We start from the raw sequence: 8,254 nt of genomic DNA, 5'->3' as shown, positions 1-8,254 counted from the left end.
TTATTCAGGTGCTTTGTATCAAAACTCCTTTCCCTATTGCTAGGTACAATGCTGCCACCAGTGGGGACTACCCCACTTAACTGTTGCTCTCTAGCAAAGGCAAGCCTCTCTTTGGCCAGGGCAAGTTCTTCCCTTTCAATCCTCAGATTGGCTGCCCTTTAGCTTCATACATTCTCCTCTGAGGGGAGGCCATCCTCCTCAGAGCAGAGTTCTGAGAGCCATTGGTTTGAATGGATCTGCCAGAGCCTCTTGATAGAGACCTAACTCGTCCACTCCCAATGTTAAGCTGGCCTGAAAGGGGTCCCAGGGTTCTCCTAGTACCATTCTCATGCCTGCTTAAGTTGTCCCTAGTTAGCTGACTAACTACTTCTGGACCTTTGTCTGCCTCATCCCCAGATGTCTCCTGATCATCATCCTCCTCACCTGAGAGATGGATGAGATCTGGGTTACCCCTGGTTCCTTCTAGGGCTGGCATGTCCCCTTCTGGATGAGAAGAGCTAAGAAGTTTCTCAGCTTTCTTGGCATCATAAGTCTCTAAGAGACCAATCAGAAATGGGATTGTGGGGTTAGACCCCTGTTTAGCTTCCTGGTGGTACACACCTGTCTCATTTCATGGAAGCTAAGAGCTGCATATCTTGAAGAGGCCTGTGGAGGGTCCTCAACCACCAGAGGGGTCTCAGTAGACTCTCCGAGGTTAGACATGCTTCTAGTGTGGTGTAAGTGATGCACCTACCTACACTATGTGTTTGCCTACTGATCCCTTGCTAAGAGTTGTAGCCAAGGTGTGCTAAGCCTTGAGGAGCTACAACAGCTGGTTCAGTAGAACTCAGAGTATTCTAAGCTAAGTTATATGTACCTGAAGTACTTATGTGATCTTTCAACAAGATATTCTTAGGATGCGTGTGGTAGAACAACAGCAAGCTCAAATCCCAACCGCTGCTCACCAATGTGAGGAGGTGGCCTGATATGCAGTGCTCACTATTCTAGTGAACACTATGTATCAGCCCAGCAACCCTTATTGATGATTGGTTGTAAGTCAACCTTATAGACCAGCTATCCTAGTAGCGTGGATACAAGCAGTCTAAGGCTAAAGACTCGAGAGGGCGTGTTAAGCCAGCTGTTATACCACACATATACCCCTTGAACACCAAGTGAAAGGACACCACACAAGTGTTATGAAAATAAACAATATATTTATTAAGAATCACAACAGCCCTGTACTCTTTATGAGGACAGGGTACTAAGCACAAAACAAAACTCTTACGAAAATACTTAAGTTAGCACAGTATATACAAATGCCCGAGGGGCACGGAAAACCATATACTCTGGAAGTGGAATGCGAAATTACTAGCAGGTAAGTACAGTACTAATAGGCTTTGGAATCGCTAGATCTTGACTATAGAATCTTCAGATTACTTCTAGGAGACCCAGGGGACTCGGGTGCAGAGTGTGCCCTCTCACGCGTGATGCGGGACAAAGTCTATGGTAGCTAGATTTCACAGAGTTAGTGTTCTCGGGCGAACCCGACCTGGTAGGAGGAAAACGAAAGTGGATTCTGACCCTTGGATAGTGAGGCTATGCTGGGGCACCGAAATGCCGAAGTTACCTAGCCCAGGGGCTGCAGCTGCATAGGTCTCAAAAGACGTCGGGAATCCTCGTAGACGGACCAGGAGCCTGGAAGGAAGATGCTGGCAGGCGACCAGTGAAGAGAGTTCGAAGTGATCCGAGCCTGGATCTTGAAGATGGACGATACCTGAAAGCAGAGGGGACCAAGTTCGTGACTACTAGCCAGTAGTCAGGTGGCACCAGGAGGGCACCGGATGGTAGTCACCTCGACTAGGTGAGTGGGCGACGCTGGGCTCTGCAGATCTCACGGACCAGGAGGCGTTGTCGGCGACCAGGATGGAGGAGCGAGCTGTCCCACGATGGATGAAGCTGTCGGCGTCGCTGGATCCAGGATTGGGCAACAAAGCCTTGGCAAATTCAGGCCCACGCGGTGGACCTAAAATGGCGTCTTGAGTGGACCAGGAGGGTCCGGGGTGCTTCTCTTTTGGAAGGAAGCAAGGGCCAGTCTGGAGCAACCAGACCAGCAGCAGTGATGTCGTCGGGCGTCGTTAAGAAGGCCACAAGCCAGCGGGCTAGTAGCCAAACAACGCGGTGAGCAGCAAAAAGCAGAAGGGCCCCACGCAGATCGTGGAGATGCTGGAGGGCTGATCTTCGGTGCTGGAGCTGCGCAGGGTCGGGGCTTCTCGGACCCCAAAGCACTCACCAGAGGGACACTCGGCGGGCTTGTAGTGAAGAAGTTGTGCAGTCTTGGCGATCGTCGGTCCCTCGAGGTCTCGTCGCACTCACGGTTCTCAGCTTGGCTGTAGAGGTGAGTAGAGGTCAGAGGTGCCAGGGAAGCCGGGTCTCGTCGAGCTGTGTCGTCGGATTCCTGAGGAAGGACTTGCAGCAGACCGCAGTGTTCTTGATGGTGCCTGCGGATGCAGGGTGACTACTCCTTAGCCACAAGGGAGAATCTTGAAGAAGAAATCTTGATGTCCTTTCGCAGAAAGTCGTGTCTTAATTCCAAAGATGGTCTAATTTGAACAGGGGGCCCGCTCCTATCTTTATACTAAGAAAAGGGGCTGACCCGGTGACTAGGTCCTGCCTATGGGTGGGACTAGGAGGGGGGTGGTTACACCCCTCTCCCATGCCGGACTTTCCCCAGGCCAGGGGCTGGTGTGCCCCTGGAACTGGTTCTGACCGGCCTATGCGTAGTGAGCACCGGGGTGCCACTCAGCAGTCACCTTCCTGTAAAGCCCTGCCTACCCAGGATACACAAAACCCTGTCTGGGATGGTGCTAGCACCGCCCCGGACAGGAAACCCTTTGTCCAGGCTCCCCTCGCTGGAAGGACTCCCAGCTGCAGGGGGTCAGACTCGTGTCTGTGGTGGCAGCATCCATTTTGTGGAGCTGAAGCTTCGTTTAACTTTAACCGGGGTTCACAGTTACATACATGTCGTGTCCCTCTAGAAGGGTGGAATGCTAACCCCGTCGCCAGAATTGGCGAGGGGTTAGTATTCCAATTCGTATGACACCTTACTCGACATGTTTTGATGAAGCAATACCAAAGATAGCATTTAACCACGACGATTATAATGCACTTAAGAGTATATGGTATGCGTTATCATGGAACAGCTATTAGGACTTGGTTCCGCAAGCTGCAGACAGGCTCAGCTCATGCCAGAGCACCATCTCACACGATTCCAAGCACTCTGCCTTCAGGATTGTCAAGGCCTGCCATAGGAGTGGCTGATAGGAATCTGTGTGTCCATTTTTAGGGTTAGATATAGGTATGCTATATCTACAGCAAAGGGTGATTACACGACTTTGCCCCAGCTGTCATGCAGCCAGTTGTGTCAAATTTAGGAGGCCAGCCAGGGGTGGCATAATACATGCTTCAGCCCCTGGTAGGCCCTGGGTACACCTATGCCCTGAATTACAGGGTCTGATAAGGTGGCCCAGTACCAATTGGAAATGTACCTAAGGTACATGGAATCCATTTTACAGAGAGAGCAGTAGGCCTGGGGTCCTGATTGGCAGGGTCCCAGGTTGACTATGTCAAAAACCAGCTAAAACACAGGGCAAAAAGTTGGGGGCAACCATAGTCAGGAGGTACCTTCCTACAGTCACCTTCTACAACACCCTATTTATTCGTCAGTCGTTGATAACAAACTTGGCAACAAGTGTACAAGCTTTTACCTGTGAAAGGAAAAGGTCATGTTAGTCAGATATATATAGTAAATAACTACATTTACTGCACCTGTCTTTATCCGCCTTCTCTCCCGTCACCAATCCGTTCCTGGGTTAAAGAAATAAGGACAAAAACAGGTTATGGGCCCCTCCAGGGTCCCCCCTGTGCAAGGGTATAAGGGGACTCCTTTGGGTACTCAGTCATCATCGTCATCTGTTCCGTCCAGTGCATCGTAGTCACGCAGGAGGCTGTGGATCATCTTATGGCACACCAAGATCGATGTCTCCTTCTTCCCTTTTACCAGGCGGTTTCTGGAAAACAGAAGCACATCTTTAAAACAGCACAGGCGCTTTCAGCAGCCCTGGAGGTCACCTATTGCATGTGTCCGTCGGAACAAACCATACATCACAGAGTCCGCGGTGATGCCTGAAGTAGGTATCCAGGCCCTAAGCTCCGTGCCTAGGGCCTTCAGCAGGTCCTGTGCGTTTGTGCACTTCCAGAAGGGAGGGTATGTCATCTCGTCCATGGTGCATGCTCTCGGGCAGGACCTGTATCGGTTGAGTCCACTTGCTTGCATGAAGGCTCTCACAGGAAGTCCTCCTTGGATGGCCATCTAGGCGATGTCTTTGTGCTGGTTTGTCAGGTGCTTGAATGCGATGTTTCCCCACGCAGGGCGGCAGCCTCCAACTCGAACTTCTTAACAAACTTCTCCCTTTCTTTGTATAACTACGGGGTCTCCTAGTTGTACAGGACAGCACTCACCCACTCTGATAATAATTAATTATGTATTTGTATAGCGCACGACTACCCGGAGGCATCTCAGCGATTGTACGAATACCGCTAAGGAACCCTTCCTGGCCTTTCCCTGTGAAGTGCCCACTCCTGGGCACCCCCAAGGTGAGGCCAGGCATCCTAGCGTTGTTGGGGCCATTGTGGAGATTAAGCAAGCTATTGCCCAGAGTTGCAGAGTGGGACTCATGATTAGAATAGGCACCGAGGCGAGAATTATCAGGTCTGAGGAAATTGAGCCCAAGACCCGCCGAGGCGGGAATTGAACCCTGGTCCCGGGCCAGACTTCTGCATCAGGGTCTGCCGCTCTAACCACTAAGCCACACTTCTCCACTTCTCCCCATCGAGGCGCCTCCACAGTGGCAACAGAAAGAAGCGTGCCACCAGAAAGCCGACATGGCTTTCATTTTCAGTCCTAGGGGGCGTTCCTCACGCATTGGCACACAAAGATTCCCCTAAGGATGGTGGCGATGTCCGGCACTACCTTGAATCCCTTGTTGTGGGTCTTGAAGAACATCACTGCCCTCTTCACTCTGTCCATGTTCAAGCTCCAGATGAAGTAGAAGAACATTCTCATGATGGCCTTGGCCATTCGGGTCTGCACAGGCCACACTTGAGCGACGTACTAGAGCACTAGCAGGGTCTAGTTCTGTAGGACCGAGGACGTCCCTTCGATCGTCAGCATACGGGGGCTCCAGAGTCCAGGCTTCTGCCTCGTCTTCGCCAGTCTCTCTTCTCATGTCTTCTCCGCTGCACCTTCTCCGCCGAACCAGACTCCAAGGATCTTCAGAAAGTCCTGCTTGATGGGGAATGGCAGAGAGTCTCGGGTTGGGGTCCAGTGTCCGACTATTAGGGTGTCCAACTTGGTGCTGTTGATCTTTGCTCCTGACACTTTCCTTAACTCTATACAGGTCCTCTCCAGCTCTTTCACAGATGGTCCGTCCTTGCAGAAGACTGAGACTTCATCTATTTAGAGGGAGCACTTCACTTTGCCTTGTCCCCTGCTTCCTGGTGCCTTCACTCCTCTGATGTTCTTGTTCTGCCGAATGCGTTCGACAAGGTGCTCAATCACGCAGATGAACAGGAGGGGGGAAAGCGGGCAGTCCTGCCTCACCCCTGATAGGATGGGGAAGGGGTCAGTTCTCCAGCCATTTGCCAACACAGTGCTGGAGATGTCTCTATGTACTGTGGTAACTACGTCACGGAAGAAGTCCCCCAGTCCCAGTACTCTAAGTGTACGGCCCATTAACTCATGAGAAACGCAGTCAAACTCCTTTTCCTGATCCAGGCTTACCAAGGCCGTCAGGACCTTTCAGCCCTTGACGTACTTGATCGTGTCCCGTACCTGGGCCAGACTGTTCGTGATTTGCTAACCCAGTATCCACAGGACTGGCCAGGGTGAGCTAACTTCACTACTAGTTTCTTTAGGCGGTTGGCCATCACCTTCGTGAGCATCTTGAAGTCCACATTGAGGAGAGATATGGGCCTCCAGTTCTTGATGTCCTCTCTCTCTCCCTTCTGTTTGTACAAGAGTGTTATCATACCATCTCGCAGGGATTGTGGCATATTGCCCTTGCCCACCATTTCCTTGCAGAGATCCAGCAAGTGCCGCCCGATCAGGTTCCACAGTTTGACATCAAGTTCCACTGGGAGACCGTCATTCCCAGGTGTCTTGCTTCTCTTGGAGGTAGTGGCGGCAAAATGCAGCTCTTCCAGGGTGAAGTGCTTGTTCAGGCCCTCTCTCTCTTCTGGACCCAGTGTTTTTGAGATGCCCTCCAGGAAACTATCTGCCTGGGCTCTCTCCGACACCTTCAGTGAGTAGAGTTTGCCATAAAAGTCAGTTACGACTCTCATGACTTCCTCCTTCTCACTTTGGAGGTTGCCCTCCGAGTCCCGAAGCTCTATCAGCAGTGTGTGGGCTGAGTGAAGTTTCTTAAAGAAGAACGATTTGCATTTCTCGTCCTTCTGTAGGTTCTCGGTTCTGGTCCGGAAGATGATTTTCTTGGATTCCTCCCTAAAGTGGTCCGTGAGCCCTTTTTGGGTTTCCTCCAAGTTATCATTCACGTCCCATCCCCTTAGCTCGAGTTCATACAGTTGCTGCAGTTTGCTCTGCAGCTTCCTGAGCGCCCGCTTCTTTCCCCATGCAGCAGCTCTGCTTGTATCCTGGGGTGGATTTACCATATCTTCAAAGTTAATGATGCTCAATAGGGACCTCTAAGCACAGCTTGCTGCACTGCACCTACCTCATCTCACATTTATATTAGACTTTCTATAAATTTCCCTTCATCAGCTCCACAGAGTACAACCTAATCCGGAATTAATATAATAATTATTTTGTCACATTTCAAAGCTACTGATTGTATGTATGGACATGACTATTTGAATGTACTTGTGCTGTCTTGCATGTAATGCATTATGGGAGTACCATATGTGACCAAAGGTTTGATGTTCACTAGGGCCCTCTAGGAGCAGCTTGCGGTACTGCATCTAGACATGCAGTGCTGGTGTTTTGCTCACTAGGGACCACTAGGAGCAGCTTGCTGTACTGCAACAAGACAAGCAGTGCTGGTGCCTTGCTCACTTGGAAAATCTAAGAGCAGCTTAGGGTACTGGCAGTTCTGGTTCCTTGCTCAATAGGGATCTCTAGCAGCAGCTTGTGGTACTGCACCTACCACATCTCACATTTATATTAGACCTTCTATAAATTTCCCTTCATCGGCTCCATATAGAGTATAACCTAATCCGGAATTAATATAATAATTATTTTGTCACATTTCAAAGCAACTAATTGTATATATGGACATAGCTATTTGAATGTACTCTTAGTACTGTCTTGCATGCAATGCATTATGGGAGCTCCATATGTGACCAAAAGATTATGATGCTCACCAGGAACCTCTAGGAGCAGCTTGCGGTACTGGCAGTGCTGGTGCCTTGCTTAGTAGGGACCTCTCGGAGCAGCTTGCGGTTCTGGCTGTGCTGATGCCTTGCTCACTAGAGACCTCTAGGAGCACCTTGCGGTACTACACCTACCACATCTCATATTTATATGAGACCTTCCATAAATTTCCCTTCATCAGCTCCACATAGAGTACAACCTAACCTAATCCGGAATTCACTTAAATTATTTTGTCACATTTCAAAGCTACTAATTGTATGTATGGACATAGCTATGTGAAAGTGTTTGTGGTACTGTCTTGCATGCAATGCATTATGGGTAGGATGGATTTACCATATCTTCAAAGTTTATGATGCTCACTAGGGACCTCTAGGAGCAGCTTGAAGTGCTGGTGCCTTGCTCACTAGGGACCTCTGAAAACAGCTTGCAATACTGGACCTAGACATGCAGTGCTGGTGCCTTTGCTCACTAGGGAGCTCTAGGAGCAGCCTGCGGTACTGCACTGAGACATACAATGCTGGTTCCTGGCTCACTATGCAATCATTTGCAATGCACTAGGTCTCGCATTATTGAAAGTATGAGCTATTAATGTTGCATTATTATTTGCAACACCAGTACCTCAAACTATCAGTAATGTGAGACCTATTGCATTGCAAATGCTTGTTTACACTTGCAATTGCTGCCAGAGTTTCTTCCACTGTGAACGAAACAGAGGGGATCCTATCCTGAATTTGGGCTAGTCGTATTATCACTTATATTGTCTTGTAGTCCCTACTTGTACAGAGTACAATTTGTAAAAATGTTGCTCCCAGACATGTGAAAGTCGTCCTC

This window comes from Lissotriton vulgaris, chromosome 9 (genome assembly GCF_964263255.1).
Source record: "Lissotriton vulgaris chromosome 9, aLisVul1.2, whole genome shotgun sequence".
NCBI lineage: Eukaryota > Metazoa > Chordata > Amphibia > Caudata > Salamandridae > Lissotriton > Lissotriton vulgaris.
This window is presented reverse-complemented; position numbering follows the sequence as displayed.